This window comes from Chroicocephalus ridibundus, chromosome 1 (genome assembly GCF_963924245.1).
Source record: "Chroicocephalus ridibundus chromosome 1, bChrRid1.1, whole genome shotgun sequence".
In the NCBI taxonomy this organism is placed as follows: Eukaryota; Metazoa; Chordata; class Aves; order Charadriiformes; family Laridae; genus Chroicocephalus; species Chroicocephalus ridibundus.
The window spans coordinates 73357122-73376154 of record NC_086284.1 but is presented as its reverse complement, the minus strand read 5'-3'; positions in this window follow the sequence as shown (position 1 = coordinate 73376154).

Below are 19033 nucleotides of genomic sequence, written 5' to 3'. Positions count from 1 at the left end.
CAGGAAAAATAAAAATAAAATAATAATAAAAAAATCAGCTGAACCAGCAGCTTGGCAGGTTTTACTTGCCAGCCCTGGGAGCTCCCCCTTGGATCTGTGCAAGCTCTGCCTGAGGGCTCGTGGGACAGGGTGCAGTGAGTGAAGCTGGCACAGCTCTCCCACTCTGTCATCCTCTGATCACCACCAGACAGCCAAAGTAAGGGCTCACAAGCAGTCCTCATTCAATCAGGAAAAAATGCAAATAAGCTCAACAACAATAAAAAACTCCCAGAATTTTTCTGGTGCAATTATGGTGCCTATAAACACGACTTCAGCTTCAGTCTCACAATTTATATCGCTTCTGGAAACTCCTGAGACATGCATAATCTTATCGAGCAAAATCCTAGCCCCACGTAAGTAATTAGCAAAACTCCTACCCATTTCTACGAGCAGAATTTTGCGCACCATGAGCAGTTTTTGTTTAAATCCAGAATTCAAGCATGACTATATAAAATTAAGATAGATTATTATAGCTGTAATAAAAATATATACAAGTACATTCATACACTTAGAAAAAGGAAATAAAGGAAGAATATTTGCTAATAGAATACATAACAGTTTACATCTGCTAGTATAGTTGCAGGGAATTAGACCAGATGTTGAAAGTCTGTCGTCTTTTATTTTGAAAGATATTCTTTCAGTGTCTATAATCTGGTGTGTCAATTAAAATATGTTCAAGAGTAAATTTCTTCCTCAGCATTATAAACTTGCTGTGACAGAGTGGCTGAGTCATGCTTGTCTGAATTGCTTCAGATTTTCTACGTTCCTCCAGCCAGACTTAATTCCCTGCGGACACGAAGAGGACAAGTTCCTTGGTCGCGCCAGCCGGGAGGGCACGATACGGCTTTCAAAGGCTGGCAGGCAGAGCGGGATGTCCTTCCCCACAGTTTGTCACAAACTTGTGTTCTCTCCAGGGACAGAAAGCTGTTTCTTCTCGAGGTGAGGATGGTGGCAGGCTCTTTTCATTGCTGTCTTTTAAAGAACATTCACGTTTGGTGAATGTCCCCCCTGACTAGATGGAGTAACAGGGAGCAAGGCAAGAGACTGACTATTTTAAGATGGGTTAGATGTTAAGGCCCCGCAGCTCAGCTCGCCGCGAGATACCTAAACGTCTTTGAGGCTTTCAGACTGCAGGACTCCACACGGCCCATGACTCATTGGATTCTCCCTCACAGAGTTAATTCTTTGAACACTCAGTTCTTTAACCGGCTCTTTCTTGTAAAAAAACCCCACTTTGTTGTAATCGTGACGTTTGAGTAACATACAGGTAAGTCTTGTAGAAACTTGGGGAGAGGTGCTGACCCAAATACAGATGACTGTCACACAGAGCTCGAGGTAGAAGCACCGGTGCGCAGACACGGGCGCAAGGCGGGCGGCACAGCAAGGCCCCTACTTGCAGCCGCTCGCCTGGCCCTCGCCACCTCCCAGGTGGGAAGTACAACTTTATGTCTTTCAGTTAGCATTTTCCATTATTTTTCTTATTACTTAGCAGGGGGGAGAAAGCGGCGTGTAAGAGTTCAACCTGGAAGAATGGAGACTGCCCTGACTACCGGTTTCAGCAAAACTGTGGATGTCTAAACCCATGCACGGGCGACGGCACCTGCTGGGTCACTCCCAGGGAGACACCCTCCTCGCAGGGTCACCTGCCACCTCCCTGACCTGCTCTGGGGTCTACTCCATCCAGAGATGCCTGTCTCAGCTCTTTTTCAGCCTGACAACCTCTCCCGACAGCCTCTGCCATGGCGAGGGAGTGCTTGTGTTGTGTCTCACCTACACCATTTTTGCTGAAACATTGGTCCAGCCCTCGTTGTCTCCTCCGCGAGAGGCATGCAGGGCAGATTGGCTGTCTCTCCTAAGGCTAAACCCCATCCATCTCTTCCAGACTTGGCTAACAGGTCATGTTTTCTTGGCCCTGCCTTTTCCAGCGGTCTCTTCTGAGTTGTCTCCAGCTGGGTCTCACCTTTCTTTGAGTGCAGTACGCCAAACCAGACATAGCCTTCCAGCTGAGACCCTGCCAGTGCTGAATAGAGATAAAACATTACTTTACATGTTTTTATGTACATGTAGGAATACGAGGTTTGTCTTTTTCGCTACAGCAGACTCACGTTCAGCCTCTGATGCACTGCAGTTTCTAGATTTTTTTTGATTTACAGATCTATTTGTTTGCAGAGCTTGTCCCTCTCTGGCATTTCCCATTTATACTTTGGACATTTCCCTGTTAAATTACATATTTTTTTCTTTTTCTTTACCTTTTGGGAGGGGGCCATATCTCAAATATCTGAAGCCATTTGAAGCCTGCCCCCAGCACTGCTGACGGTGCTCGCCCCTTGCTGCCATCTCTAAATGCGACAGGCTCCTTCTCGAGTCCATCATCGGCACTGTTGGCTTTGCTGACAGAGACACTGAGCAATCACAGGGCCCCGGCAGCCTCCTGCCGAGCCCTTCTTGATCGAAACTTCCATTTTGATAATGAGCTAATCGCCGGTACTTTTTGAGTAACGTTTTCCAGCCCGTTTTGTGCCCACCATGCAGTAGATCTGTCTAGACCACACACTTGCTGCGCTTGCCTGCGAGCGCTCTGCGGGAGACGCCGTGACCAGACATGCATTTGCTTCTGTCAGCGAGATCTGTCACCCTGTCACATAAGGAAATAAGACGGGTTTGACAAATCCATGTTGGCAGCTGCTCCTTCCCTGCCCCCTTCCAGGTGTCTGATTATTTGCTTCAGTATTTTTTTGCAGGGATTGGTGTTGCACTGATGGGTGTACGCTTCCCCAGAGCCTCCTGCCCCCTGCCCTCAACCACAGGCACCTCAACCTCTCCTTTCCCAGTCCTTCAGAACATGGGGCAAGAACTCAGCATTTGCAAATTTTTACAGAAAACCCCCAATGGCTCTGAAATTTCAGGTCCCCCCCCGAGTTCTTTGAGCATCTTAAGATTTAGATCATGAGGTCTAGACAAATTTGAAAGCACCATATTTATTTAGAAAGTATGTGTTAACCTGGTGCTTTGAACTTGGTTGGAGGGCTTGTTTGTTTTCAGTGTTATATTAGTTATATAAATCTCTTTTTTATGTTCCTGCATGAAAACTTTGCTGTCGACTAAGACTGTATACAAAGACTGAGTCACTTCCTTTGAGGCACACTACGGTAAAACACGGGATGAGTGTCTGAGATCTCCATTTTGTTGTGAAGAGCTAAAATAAAGAAATCTTCCAAGAGCAGCTGGCAGAAAATATTTGTAACGAGAGCTGCCAACTACGAGAGGAAAGTGGCTTATTTATACAGGGGCACCACTGAGACAGACTGAAGAGACAGACTGCGTTGGATTTAGAAAATGAAAATCACCCGAGTGGACAAAGCTGTAAAAACTATATAATATAAAAAATGAATCCTGTAACCCAGCAGCACCTGTATCTGGCAATCTCATTCATGCCTTCTGCAGGAGATAAACCTTCTTGCTCTATCAAATAAACCCCATAATTACATTGCTTAAGTAGGATATTAAGTGGCATCATATTAAGCCATTACATGACCCTTGTCATCATCAGCCCTGCCAGGCAGTGAGGAGAGCTGTTGCTCCCCGCTGATTTCTCTGGGTATCTATTTAAACATACTGTGGTAATTAGAAACATCTAAATAAAGCCCTGCCCAGGATTACAAGGGCTGAATGGAAGAAATCTTTCTTTCTGCTGGCTACAATGCCCTTACCTGCTGCTGTTGTGTGCGCGCAGGCATTCTTGCCAACGTCCCTCATTTGATATGATCCGAACCTCCATGGGGTAAGAAAGCAAAGACGTTCAAAGGTGGCATCCTTTTCCTCCTCCAATTGATAGAGCCTCTGCCACTGGCGAAGAGGATCTTTCCGCAGGGCTTGAAAGACAGATCTGATAATTCCCCCTGCTTTACTCCTTTATGCCTTTCTCTGAAGGGAAACCTGCAGGTTTCAGATGCCAGCTTCATTCTAGGCATCCTTCCTAATTACCTGAACTGCCATCATTAAATGCAGCACGTATATTGATCACTATCATGAACGTTGCCTTTCTAATATTCAGCGACTGTGAATCAAACTGTGTCACAGATGTGGATTTCAATGACAAGGTATGTCTGAGTGCACCCCACAGATTTCCTTTCCTTATAGTTGAATCGAATAAAAAAAATCACCCAGGTTTCTGTCCTCTAGCTCTATCTAAGGTAGTATGATTAGCACAGGAGCACTACTGGGATCTAGTCCTGGGAAAGATTTCAGCTCCGGGTGGGAGAAACCCCTTGGTGACCATGAAAGGTGTTTCGGAGCACACTTCCAGACTGGATTGCTTCCCAGATTTAGGAAACAGATGGCCTAGAAAGGTTTACGTTCATTTTTCAAAGCACCGGTTTTAGCATTTGTCTTGCACTTAATTGTGTTTCAGCAGAAAATGTCTTTACTTTCCACAGGAAAACCACCACAAAAGGGTTTCCAGCTCTGTGCTGTGCTGCCATCCCTGCTCCTCTCTCCCTCACAATATTTACCCCTCCGACGCCTGGGCTCAGATGCTGCTGTGCTTTCCAGCGACTGTAAAAACTGCTCACGAGCAAGCTCATAAACAAGCAGTACTTCATGTCACTGTCAAGTAATTATAGTGGTGGACACAGTTTGGAACAATGCCTTTTCACAGGAAAAAGTCACGGATATCAAGGATCTTTGTCAAAAGGGAGGTTTAAAGATTGTAAGACGCATAAGGAGAAAGAGAAGCTGTCCAATAACAAAAGCAGCCTTAAATTTTTTAGCCAGGGGCCAAAGCACAATGGGTCGAGAAGTGCAAGTAACCCAAATGATTTTGCCTGAACTATTTGAGATAGTCAGAAAAGGGCACATCTGAGAGATATTTGGGTATTAATGCATTGCCTGTTAACCTACTCCCTTGTTCCCCTCCGTCATGACTGGGATGTGTTCTAGGTTGGGAGGATCCAGTTTTGTCCATGAGATGGTTCAAACTACACATGAGGCACTACTAAATTTGGCCAGTATTTTACCTTGGATACAGAGCACATCTTCTGCTAGCAAGAAGAGTCACGCGTGTAACCACTAGCACTTCTCAGTGCCTGGCCGTGTAATTTACGCACTAATTGCCTAAATAAGCACACAATTGCACCCTCCCAGCGAGGCTGAGGGGTGATGTGAATGTTAGGTTAACTGGTAATCCTCTGGCCTTTTTAGACCAGAATAGCTATTCCAAAACAAACACGCTCCAATAGCTGCTCTGGAATAGCTCACCAGGTGGCTTTGCTTTCCTGAAAAAGATTATTTCTCCTGAATAATCACGGCCCTCTGGAAATACAGTGGCTTTTCTTCAAATAGCATGCCCTATTGGGAACTGCTCCCAAGCAGCTATTGGGACCTGTATTCTGCAGCAGTTATTATAGCCAATTTGCTCAGGTAGAGAAGGTCAGTAGAGGTGTTGACTAGAAATGCTCTTGGACCAACTTACTTGGAGGTTAAGGAGCAATTTTCTTTGGTATGGAGCAAAAGATTTTACCTAAGCACTTGCTGTACGCACACAATTGTCGCTGAGAAAAAAAAAGAAGAGCAAAGTCTATTTTTGTCTCTTGTCGTCTGCACCTCAATCACGGTATAGAATTACTCTGGTCCAGCAATTGCCTGCCCGGAGAAGGGCCCATATTCATTCCACCTCCAGGGTTTCCATTAACACAGCAGTTACACTGTCATTTGGGCAGAAAGCCCGAGTCAAAGCAGTGCTTCATTTGATCCGCATCTGTCCTAAAGTAATATCCCTCTGCTCTTTCCATCCTGCTTCACTCCGAGGAAGCAGACTGCTGTTTTTGTGAGGAATGACTGCCTCCATTTGACAGCAGAATACTTAGAAGCAATCACGCTAAGCAGGCAGCGTCGCTGCTACGAATTACTGTCTACAGCACATTACGGTGACCTCCCTACTTTTCCATTTCATATGAGGCCCTAGAAAGGAAAGGCACCCTTGTGTGCGTGGTAATCATTCAAATGTGCTGCTTTTCATCCATTCTTTCAAGGTAACGGAAAGCAATTTTGTTGAAAGAGGAGAGCGCTCAAATAACACGGGTCCCGCTCTCCCCTTGTGTTTGGCACAGTGGAACTTACAGGCAGCCCCTATATTTCTGAGTGACTGAAAATTTGACATTCCTGAGGTCCCAGTTCAAAATCAGCCCTTTTTTACCACCAAATTTTGCTGTCAGGATATCAAGTTAGTATTTTATATAACCTCTCCTTGAGGGAATTTATGGATCTGATATTCTAACAGATGCTTTTACTTCTAGTACCAGTGTCACACTTTTCCCCCAGACCATGTGTCTTTTAAGTTAAGAAAAGGCCCCAGATAGGGCAAGGAACCTGCAACATGTTGAGGTTGCCATCCTCTGCCAACCTAAGAAAGGGAAAATTTCGATGCTTATTTGTTTATATTTTTTGCTGTGGTACCCCGAGAAAACATGAACAGAACCGTGAGCACGTCCTTCTAAATCCTGCTAATTAAAATGTCTTGATTTGCAAAGGTCATTCTTTGACAAGGAAAACATAGGATAGTTGCAGCATCTTTGAAATCCAGGATTCTTATGATGAATTTAGGAATGAAAAACTGTTATCTCAGTAGATTCATTTAGTAAGACAGATGAGGGCGATATTACGTGGGGAATATTTATTCTGAACGACCTTAGGTTTTCTCTAAGGGAGAAATGATACCCAGCTCTCAAGTCCTAAAATTAGGCCTATTTATCTATTGCTAATGATAACAGTGACCTCTTGTGGAAATTTCTGAAATCTATTCTAACTCAAGTTCCTTTAACCTGGTTGTCGTTTTGGGTCTCCTTTTGGCATTTCTAACACATTTGTTACTGTTTATAGAAGAATAACCAATTTAAAGTAGCCCCTTCTCCCTTGACCAAGTTTATAACTAGGCCCCTAATTTCAGTGTACTAGATCTTTAAGTTTGAAAGGAAAATACTACATATATGTTGTTATTTTAGAAGAGAGTTGTTGTTTTAGAAGAAGAAAGTTACTGTTTTAAAAGAGAAATGGATGAGCCTTAGGTTTACTAATTTAGCATCCTACAGTATCCAGAAGTCACAAATAGATTTTGGTATTCCCAATTAAAGCTGTTACATCTGTTTGAGAAAAAGCAGCTTGTTTGTGCTTCCTTAATTAAAAATGCCACTAAACATGAAGCTGGTTTCTAATGAACCAGTAATAACCGCACCTGGGCTATCAATTTTTTTTTTTTTACTTCAAGGCCTTTTCCAACTAGTCATTACTTCAGACACAAAAGGTATCTTGTCAAAAACTGTGTACCTTGCAAAAGGTATGCCAACAGCTAGGAAAAGATTTTTTAACCTCATAAATAAAATGAATAGAAGAAAAAGAAACTAGTGGCTAAGGATGATGGAGAGACAGTCTAGGTAAGGTCATTATTTTCAATACGGATGTTGATGTTCACCAGAGGTTAAATGTGATACGAATAAGGGGGCTTAAAACACGGAAAAAGAGGCCATGGATCTTTATGTGCTTAACTACAATGATATCACATTACCTTACTCCTGAAGGAGTGAACACACACTACTTTTTTTTATGGTGGATTTTTTTTTTTTAATGTATCTATCCAGTTAGGAATGCTACCATCAGAAAACACTGTGATACCAATATTTAAGAAGAGCGAGAACTATCTAGGTACCTACAAGCCTATCAAGCTGACCTTAACAGATTATAAGACTTCAGAGAATTCCTGAAATGAGAGGATAACTAAAGACCTGGAGTTAAATGAAAAATGGGATAAAATCAACAGAGGCTAACCAATCATCTGCTGCATCTCCTTGGTCTAAGAAATTAGTTAGTCACATTTGGTTTTGACACTGTTCAACATGGGATCCTAGCAATAAAGCTCAAGGAGATGGTGATGAATGGAAAAATCATAAGGTTTATGGATGGGAAAAAAAACCTAGTGGTTTTTTTCTCAAGGATCAGTCTTGGGAAAGCCCTTTCTGTTCCATAACTCCTGAGATTCACATAAGCATGGGAGTGTTTTACAAAGCTGAAAGGCATTGGTACAGAGGAGGACAAGGGTATTGTGCCTGAACTGAACTGAATGGAAATGCAACTCAACTCAACAGGCTGAGAGAGTTGGGGTTGTTCAGTCTGGAGAAGAGAAGGCTCCAGGGAGACCTTATAGCGGCCTTCCAGTACCTAAAGGGGGCCTACAGGAAAGATGGGGGGACTCTTTATGAGGGACCATAGTGATAGGATGAGGGGTAATGGTTTTAAACTGAAAGAGGGGAGATTTAGACTAGATCCTAGGAAGAAATTCTTTCCTGTGAGGGTGGTGAGGCACTGGAACAGGTTGCCCAGAGAAGTTGTGGATGCCCCATCCCTGGCGGTGTTCAAGGCCAGGCTGGATGGGGCTTTGAGCAGCCTGGTCTAGTGGGAGGTGTCCCTGCCCAGGGCAGGGGGTTGGAACTAGATGATCTTTAAGGTCCCTTCCAACCCAAACCATTCTATGATTCTGTGATTCTATGTAAAATGGGAACTAGCAATGAAAAGTTATCTGAAAGGTAGGAATTGATGCCTGGAAATTATGAAAGGAGAGAGAAAGAGTGAGCTTATCATGACACACCAATGGCACCGGCATCCATTAAGGGGAAGATTCAGTCTTGAGGGAGGTGTGTCCCAAGGGAGGTATGTCCCATGCAGGTGGGGAAATACTGGAGTATAATGCAGTGTGTATTTCTAGGCATGCAAACTCAAAAGAGGATCAAATGCAGCAGTGGGCTACTTTGGCCATCAGGGAAGAGGAAGAAGCTGTCCTGCTCCTGCCAGCAAAAGGAGGGCTGAAGAAGGTTATGGTTGCTCTGCACAATTTCAATTGGTCTGAAAAACAAGGAAGAGAAAATCTGCAAAGCATACAGCAGCCACTGAGCTTAGAAGCTTTTTGCAGTCTTTGCTTTGACCAGTGTCTGCGGTAGGTGAGGGATCAAAGTCCCAGGATAATGTGAGTAGCCTGAAGGTATTGCAAACGGAATGTCATGAAGCGAAAGAAAGAATAAATACCCCTTCCATATACATCATGGGGTAGACATAAGCAACAATTTACATTTATGTAAAAAAGAAATCTGTTTCATGAACAGCAAATAAAAAGGAGCACACACTTGGCTGAAATGAGCAGTCATTTGAAATGTGAACCCGTGTTTGTTAATGGAGTTTTGGCACATGCTGACAATTTCAGTTATTAGCACTGACTGAATGATGCCAACACCATACAATAATCCCATAGTGGGAGGGCTTATAGCAGACAATAGGAGACATAGCAAGCTTTGCAAAATGACGCTGTAGTTGCTTCCTTTAGACAGGGGCTACTTATTAACACAAATAACATCACCAAATAAAAGAAAAAGACAGAATGATGTCATCCTTTAAAAAGAAAAGAAAAACAATGCAATAGTTTGGCATCCTGATGTTGACTGTCCCCTGCAGCTTTTGTCAGGACCCTGTGAAATTTAATTGACTGGTAATGGATTTTTCCTTTCCTTTACTTACACAGTTATTTCACAGTGAAAATAGCACATACGTAGAAATACACATTCCATAAAGCAGATAGCTGATAAACAGCCTAACCACAACACACTCATATTTGGTTTTGTACACATTGTACTGAGCATTGTAAAACTGGGACACACAGTACTTAAAGCATTATACTACACCAGGAGACCATATTCCATTACCGTTTCACATGGAGGAGGAAGGGAAAAAAACCCACTGCTTGTTTTTCTTTTTCTGTAATTACTTCTTGACATTCATCACTTAATGTAATTTCAGAATTTCCACAGGTCTCAAAAGCGCTCTCTCAAGTTTCAGAAACAGCAGCATGTGGCAGCAGCACAGCCAGGTGATCAGCATTTCACCTAAGCAGTGCTACCATCCCCTTGTCATTTATTGATGAGCTTTTGATTGAGTCCACCTGTGATTAATCCAAGTCTCTGGCTTCAGATGTTAATTACCTTTCTTTAAAGTGGCGCACAGTTGCTTACAGTAATATAATTGTCCTCCTGGACAATGTCTGAGACATGAAGTTCTCCCTGGGCAAAGAGGCTGAGACAGAGCGTCCCTGTGATGCCTGGGCTAAATTGCTCCACCAACATGCGGCCAGCATCAGGGCGCCGCACCCCCAGGCGACACTCCTTCCTCAGAGGAGCATTGCCATGTCCCGCTGCTTGGAAAAAGGGCAAAGGTAAAAAAAAACATCCTAGCCTGGGCGAGGGGGCAGGAGGGATGCAATGGCAGGATTGCCAGGCTCCTGCCTGGGAGCCTACGAAGATAAAAGCAGTGCTGAGTCACTCACAAGTCCAGAGGCCAAATACTGCTCTGGTCACACTGACCCCCTCTGTCCCCCGTCCAAGACAACATGTTTGCCGAGAGTAGACAGCGGTACAGCATGTAATTGCTGCTCTCACGTCTGGAACGCCCGCTGGTGCTCAGGGAGTCAGTCCAGGCTTACAAGAGGTTGCCGTGGGAGCAAAAGAGGGGGGGGAAAAAACCAGCAGAATTAGGGCAGAGGAAGATGAGAAGGGTCTGTCCGACTGTGAGAGACAAGAAGGGAAGGTTTACTCAGAGGTACTGAAGCCAAGAAACAGTGATGCTGCCAGCAGTTACAAGGTCCGTGCTGCTCTTTGTTGCTCTCCTATTTAGCTTTAAAATTGTGGTGCAACCTTTGCTAACAAGAAAGAGAAGAGGCGCAGGTGATGCGGGGCCAGAGGGGAGCTCTGAGCCCCTCACTGAGTGGCCTGAGCACAAGACAAAAATGCCAAAAAGCCAGAGTCACTGCCGGACTGACCGCCTGCTGCAACCGGCGCTGGGTCAGAGCGACAGCCGAGCCCTTGCTGGGTACCGTAGGGATTAGTCATGCTCTGAGAGAACAAGATGACACGGCAGATTTACTACTAAAACAAGGAGTTCCCAAGGGCTCTCAGAACCATCCCAGCCTGTTTTTCCCAGTATTTGCTTCTCCTGCTTGATCGATAGCATTTAAAAATGCAGATTTTTTTCCCTAGTGGGAACTGGGATTGGAATTGAGGGCATCTTTCTCCCTCTGCTTGGCCACCAATTTTCATCAAAGTTACAAGAACCGAGACTTCTGTATCGCTGGGAGAGCTTGCTGAAATCACCAAGTGGCTTAAAATATTGCGGTGGGGAGGATTGTTCCTCCAGTCGCGAGACCTTAGGGGAGTCCCACTGCTGCTGTCATTGCTGGCAGTGACACTCGGAGCCCTCTAGAAAGATGGGAGGGATTATTTCATGTTTTACATGCTTTGGGTATATTTTAACCACAATAATAAGCAGCGATTGCAACACCACGTCGTCTCTGTCAGCGGCTGGTAGCGGTTCAGTCCCGGCAGCTTGCAGCACAGGGCAGGGTCATGTATTTACCTCCCAGTAGCTTGTAGGGAGAGGAAACTGGTTTCAGTCACCTGGCACTGGGTTCTTACTGGTGTGGCTGAAAGCAGAGGCACAGCCTTGCACCCAGGCATGGTTTCCTATCTAAAAGTCTAGCAAGAGAAAGGAAGCATTAAAAGGAGCCTTGGTGTCTCTTTCCAGAGGCAATCGGGGACTGAGTTTCCCCGTTGGCTGCCAAGTGGGCCGCCATGGATGCAGGCAGGCCCGCAGGGCTGTTCCCAGCCTGCTTCTGGCAACTCGCGGGGGACTCCGAGGAGAAACGGGCTGAATTTTCCCAAAGTACAAATATTATACTAAAACTCCCCGAGGGGCACAGAAAACACGGGCCATCACCGTCTGCGCGAATGTGCCTAGGAAAAATACTGGTGCCTGTACAGCATCGAGCACAGGCATCGAGATGTTGGCAGGAAGCGTCGGTGGGACGTGGGGCAGTGTGAAGGATGGCTGCAGGGCTTTTTCCCTCTGTGCCGGGGAGTGGTTGAAGGGCAGGGTGAAGCTCTTGGGCTGGCTCGGTGCAGCGCAGACGGCAGGGTTTTTGCCCACGCAAGTGCCAAGGGCTAAGCCAAGGTGAGAGAAGATGGAGTGACAAGTCAGCCCCGCGTTCCTGTTAGATGATATGCAATGAGGGGAGCCGGGTAACCAGCGGTAACCAAAATAAAGGCTTACTGTGCTGGCCATAAGGACAGGTACTGCTCTTCAAGAGGGGCTGGAGAGAGCGGAGGAGTTGGGGGTACGTCAGGCTGGGGGAGCGGTGAGGTGGCTCAGCAAAACCACCCACGTTCTGGCTTTTCAGAAGCCAGAACTTAGCCTCCAAACCCTTTGCCTGCCAGTACAGGAAAGAGAAAGAGAAAAGGTGTAGGGAAGGGCAGAAGACGACCCAGCTCTGGGCCAGAACAGAGCCAGGCTGAACAGTGTGAGACCTGGGAGCATCTCTGACTCTCCCAAATACAGTCAAGTATTCCTGCAGCCCCTAACTGGTAACACTGGCAGGGTCTGCTGTCACCTGACACTCCTAAAGCTCAGGGGCGGCCTCTCAGCTGCCACCTTCACACAGGGAATTGAAGGGGATTGAGATGCATGGTTTTAGTCTGATTAGCATCTGTATTTTGTGGCCACTTCCCTCACAGATAGCAGAAATGTCTTCTACTTCGTTTGGGTGCTGCAGGCAGATGTCTCTCTACCATCTGTTCTGCGTTGCTAGCTGTTTGGCTTTCTAAAGCTGTGGGCAGAGGAAATGGCAAAATTGCTTCTTGAATAGAAAAAATAAGAAAAGGCTAAAAATATGCTTCTACCACATCACGCAAACTCTGCTGCCAGCAGAAACCTCTCTTACTTATTCTGGCAAAGACCATCGATGCAACTGCCTTTGGGGTTGCCTGGCTCACTTGGGCCTCCATGAACCCTCCACAGACCTTTCGCATGGAGATGCCTCTTTTCTCTCAATAATGCTGGGTCACTCAGGGTTATACGGGTGAGAGCTGATTGTGAGGAATTACAGGAGGGGTCTAAGAGAGAGTCTGACTGAGCCTGGACTCTCTGGTCTGATAAAGCTCTATGCCAGCACTAGCAGCAAAAAATTGGGAAAAAAAAATTGTGTGCTTGGAGGAAGAATCCCTTCCCTTGCTTGGCCCCTGGTGCCTCCCGTTGGTGCCTCTTAGTTCCTGCATTGGAAGAGAGAAATGGTGAGCTGTTAAGGCCACCTGCCCATGACTTCTTCCAAAAATCTACCTTCACTAGCCCATCTTCCCCCACCTGAGCCCTAAATACACCAAGCCCCTACTGTTGACCTTTCATCTTCCAATGCAGAAGGGATCACAAAGGGAAGCTCATGAGATCCTAGTCCAAAAAAAAAAAAGTAGTTCTTCACACACCCTCCAGCCAGCCTGTGGACATCCTTGCCAAACAAGGCTGTGGATGCTCAAAGTTCTCACGGGTTCAAAAAGGTGCCATAAAAAATATGAACATGAGATCTACTGAGGGCTCTGAAACACACAGGCTCAGGAGGTCTCTTCAGTGCTGGAGGCTGAGAGATGAAGTATTAGTATTGCCCTGTTCTCCCCTGGGTTTTTTGGCTACTGCTGAAAACAGGGCACTGGGCCAGACATGTTTTTGTTCCAGTCCAGACTGGTGGCCTTATGCTGCTTTTTGGTGCGGTGTACTCTGGGCTCTTTGGTCATCATCAGCCCTGTGTGCATGAGCCTGGGCTCGTACCCTGTCCTCATTCAAAGGGAATTGTGACAGAGGCAAACCCCTTAGGACACTTTCCCATGATTTCATTCAAAATTTACCGCTGCTTCTCCAATCCTCCGTTCCCTCCCCTTCCCGCACGCTTAGCAGACCAAGACCTTATGCTCCATTTAGGGAGACCAAGCCAGAGCACTGTAAAGCCTTGCATAGGTGCTTGTCTAGGAGATGCCTGCTACGATTCCCTGTGCCAATGACCAGCGTCGTATCCAAAGCCAACAAGAGCCGAACTGTCCCCTCACAGCCCCACTGTCGGCTGTGCTCACACTCCCCGTACCCAGGGTCCCTCGTTGTGAAACTTCTCATTACCTAAAAAAACCAACCATCAAGGCTCTGTCTATACAAACAAATTAAGAAGAGCTGAGGAAAGCTTTAGGCTCCTGCCAGATAACATCACCCCCACCCCCTCTGCCTCCTCAAATTTGCAGCCACAGCTCAGGAATTAGCACAGCGCAGGGGCCATTCCCAATAGGTACTTTGTGTGAAGCTGCACATTTTGGGTGGGAAAGAGGTTTTAAACACTGTGGACGCACACAGCTGCTCTGTGCCAGGCAGCGCTTCTGCCAGAGAACGTCCATCTCACACGGAGTTTATGAACAGAGGCAGAGCCAAAAAACATCCCCGCTTTCCCTCTATTCCTACTTCCACCTCGAATGAATGGAGGCAGAGCGACGCAGCGTCCTTAGCTAATCCTCCCGGAGTCCTGCGCGTCCCTTCCCCTCTCACTGTGGTTTTATTTGCTGTGGCCGTCCCTTGGTTTCTGCCCCGGCGGGTGCATGTCAGACGTGAGCCCCGCGCTCCTGTTCCAGGACCAGCTCCAATCCCCTACGTGCTGGCAAGCAAACCCACTCCAACGCAGGGACAGATGACTCAGGCGGGAACTCAGAAATATTTAACTCCTCTGTGCCAACAGATTTTCCAGCAGGAAGCGCAGCAGGAGCAGAGTGCTGAGCAAAAGGCAAACTGCAATCAAGTAGCTGGGGACTAAAGGGGACTAGGTATCTCCGCTAAAAAAAGAGGTGGACCCAGGCTGGAAGAAGAGCAACTCTTACCAACGTCTTGGTACACATCCTCCAAGAGAAATTACCTGTTAATTACTCATAAAGATAAAATCAAGAAGCCTCTGCACTGGAGAATTAGCACATACTGACAATATTTGAAAAGGTCCAGCCAAAGTTGGTTGCTGCGAAGTAAACAAGAAAATTACTTGCTCGAAAGCCCCATCTGGTCAGGAGGCACCTCTGCAAAATGAAGAGCCTGCGATTCAGACGCACAGCTTCTGAATGCCGTCCCATAACTATCTCCACTGCAAACAAAGCATTCGAATCTGCGAAGAGTGGGAGGCGCGGTTTTTTTACAATTCCTTCATTTGGGAAAGTGTGATCGATTTGCGCTTCTCTAGCAAAAGAAAACATACCAGCAATAATAGAAATTCCTGAGACTGGACAAAGCAAAACAAAACAAAACAAAAAAAATACAAAAAAGAGGAAAAATAAAAAGATCTCTGTGCACAATTAATTTGAGGAATCTGTTGATACACCGGGGCACTGAGGTCACAATATTGCAGGATTAAAGAAGAAATTGATAGTTTTTATGAATGCCATGCCTATTTGAGGTCAGAGCCTCCCTCAAATTCTATATACCACAAGTTTGGAAGAGGAAAATAAAAAGCTTTCCAGGACATATAGAAGCCTCAAACTGAGGAACCTGGGAGAAATGCCTTGACAGATTCTTTTAGTTTTTCCCATTCAAGCATTTCTTTTACTTTTCAAGTGTCAGATACTAGTCAGCATTGAGAAAGGACATTAGGCCACTTGGAACATCGTCCAGTTCTAATGAAGGATTTACTCTGCCGCTGGGACTGAATGTTCCTAATCCTGAGCTTCGTAGTTACACCTGGTGTGGGGGCAGAGGGAGCAGAGAGCTGATTCATAACAACACTGAGTAAGAGAATAAAAACTTATTCTAGAGTAACTTCGTCTCTTCCAAACAGTTTTCCCACACATACACTTAAACGTTGGGGATGGTGCATCTTAAGCAAACCAGGCTGGATGCTTCAGTATCAGCCATTCCCCTGGAGTTACTCTGGTCCCACCAAAGAGCACAGTGTTTGGAGTTTGGGTGCTCCCTCATGTGTCCTTCTGTGCTCCACCCCCAGCAGAGACCAAAGAAACAAAGAACCAAGAGGAGTGGGGAGGAGGCTGGGATGGAAATACGCATGGCACGGGTACTCGGTGAATTCTGGCTCTGGGTAAGTAACTTCTGTGTTTTGTTGAGTAACTCTGGACATCAGGCTCCGTTGGCAATTAAGCTTTGGGTCTACTTCCTTTGGGTCCCACTTCCACACAGGACCTCACAGATTTATTTAGATAGCAGTTGATCTCAGAGTGCTCCACAGGAAGAAGCACCTGTTGATGTGCCCGTGGAGAACAGCATCATTTCCAGATGCTCCAGCACAGTGTTTGCTGAAAGTACAGGCAGGGCTCCAGGCAGCTGCCTAAGGGTGTCAGGGATGGAGTCACCCTTTAGTGAAGGCCTGATGCAGCTTAGGCTCTGGTGGCACGTACTTAAGTTGCAGAAACCAACTGTAATTTGGCATCCTTGTTGCATGTCTTAATATGGAACCTGTTCTCTGTAACACAGAACAGGACTAGTAGTTTAACTGGAACTGCTCAAAGCCATGTTAGAGGCAGGTTCAGATCTCCGTGCAGCCTCGTGGGGATAGGTCTTACCTGAACACCACTAAACGTCAACAGAGGGGGATTGGGGAAATCACATTGGTGCTGGGCAAGGATCCCTGCTGGGTGGAATTCTATTCAGGCAATGGATGATCTTGCCTCCTTTCCAAGCCAAATAATTTCAGATGATAAGAAAATGGAGGTGGCATGGAGCACTTAAGCATTTTCTAATACCTTGACTATATAGACAAAGAAAGTCCATCTGCTAGAAACCATCTTCTGTTAGCCAACAAGGGCAGCCAGCCAACAACTATGCTCCAGTCACCAGCAGAAAACATGATATATTTGCTCCAGGGCAAGGCTGAGCCTAGGCTCAAAGTTGGATATCTTTCCTCTTATGATGGACAACATCATAATACATATTCCTCCCTCCTTCTGCTTTAAAAGTGTCTTTCTTTCCCTGCCATATCTGCTCTGACAAGACATGGGGGGTCCTGTTGCCTGAACCTACTCTCCAACTGCAGCTTTGGCCAAAAAAAGTGGCAACTGCAGTCACCAGGCAGCAAAACTTTCCTGGGCATTTGGTTTATTTCTTACCTTTCATCTCTCTTCTCCCTTGAAAAGAAAAACAGCAGATCAGCAAGGGAAGAACAAGGGCTCGCAATGAGAAGGGGCTGGGAACAGCAGGAAAGACCCCAGCCACGATGAGCAGTAGGTCTCCCACGGGCTTCACGAGCTGAATTGAGGGTGGCAGGATTTCATGCCACGGTGAACATGAATGGGCTGACGGGCTGAAGGGGCTGCGCGGAGGTGCTTCTCTTTGGTTGTTGTTATGGTTAAAGAAAATTATGCTTTTGAGCACTTGCAGTATACCATCCTCAAGATACCACGCTCAAGCCTGCATGGACACCAGGTGTATAACTTGAGAAGTTTCAGCTCTGCCTGTGGAATATACTGGGGAGAGGAAAAGGGACCAGAGCTGTTTCTCTAACTTGGTGTATGGTGAGGTTAACTGGCCTGACCCCCAGGAACAGCTTCCGGTCTGGCTTCTGTGTTCAAAATCCAGGTCTTCCCAGGGGCAGGGCTCCAATGTGGCTGTTGCACAAAAAAAGCAGCAGAGGTTTACGGGAATAAAATGTAAGCGACATTTAAAAGTGAAGACGTTTCTCCCATGGATGCACTAAGTCCAAAACTTAGCAGACAAAGCTGAACCCCACATATGGCAGAACAGAGCTATAAAAGTTCTCAGGAAGTGATGATACTCATCTCGATTTAGAAACAACTTGTTCCTCCCATGTAACGTAAATGCGATTAAAAACATGCCTGTCTTTTAGCTACAAAGGGTAGTATACACATTTGTTAAAGGAACTAAGGAAAGTGCTGGCATGGATTCACTTTTAATTTTTGTCTCAGATTTTTTGCCCCACATTACTCATTTTTATCATTCTATGGCCAGCAAGTGCTCAGCCTTCCAAATGTAAGTGCTGCTGGACAGAATTAAGCAGCGCTATTTTGAGTTCTTGGTTTGATGAAGCAGAAAGCAACACACAGAGGACAACAGACCACTAAGGTTTCCACGCTCTAGGAATGTCGTCGTTCTAAGGTTGAGGGAAAGGGGCACAATCTGAGATGCTGCCCTTCCAGAGCTTGACGTGAGGTAGTGAAGGACATGCAGGGTGAGGAGACAAAAAAAAATCCTATTCGTATTTACTAACTTCATGCAGTTATTTTGCTTCTATTGCTCTCAAAATCTTGAGGCACCACACAAGGACCTGGATAATAAAAAGGAAAGGCGGATCAGCCATCTTTCCCCACCTCCTTCCTTTGATGAAAGGAGCGATGGCATATCAAAACAGCTCAGGCAGCACTTAAACATGTACTTCAACACACACTTGCAACTTCTTTTAAAAGAGCAGTCCTGTAACTGATGTTTGTTTGCTCAGCCATTCGGTGAATACAAGCGCAAGGGCAGCATGAATAAGGTCAAAGTCAATCCAATCCCAAAAAGAAAAAAAAAAAAGCAAAAAAAAAAAAAGCTAATATTTACAAAAATGCCTTCAGAGTGGTTTTGCTCAGCTGGCAGCGAGATGTAGCTGAGAGATGGGATATGCTCTCCGCAGTCTGGCTCAGCTTTGCCCTCCACAACTGCATTTTGCTGCTGCTGCAGCCTGGCCAGTATCCCACCGCCCCCTGCACTGGTACCAGCTGCGCCCAGCACCTCGGTGCGGAACATCACCCTGAAGGTTTTTTATTTCACCGGGCTTAGTCAAGAAAGCATTTTGTGTCCTTAATCCTAACCATATTTTTCAGAATTTATTCTGCGGAGTCAGTCAGGTCACACTCAGGGCTAAGTAAATACTCAATCCAAGAAGCTATGAAATGAGGAGCGATTGAAGGAGCTGGGACTGTTTAGTTTGAGGAAGAGGAGGCTGAGGGGAGACCTCATCGCTCTCTACAACTACTTGAAAGGCCATTGTAGAGAGGTTGGTGCTGGTCTCTTCTCACAGGTAATTAGCGATAGAACAAGAGGGAACGGCTTCAAGCTGCAGCAGGGTAGGTTTCGGCTGGACATTAGGAAAAAATTCTTCACGGAAAGAGCGGTC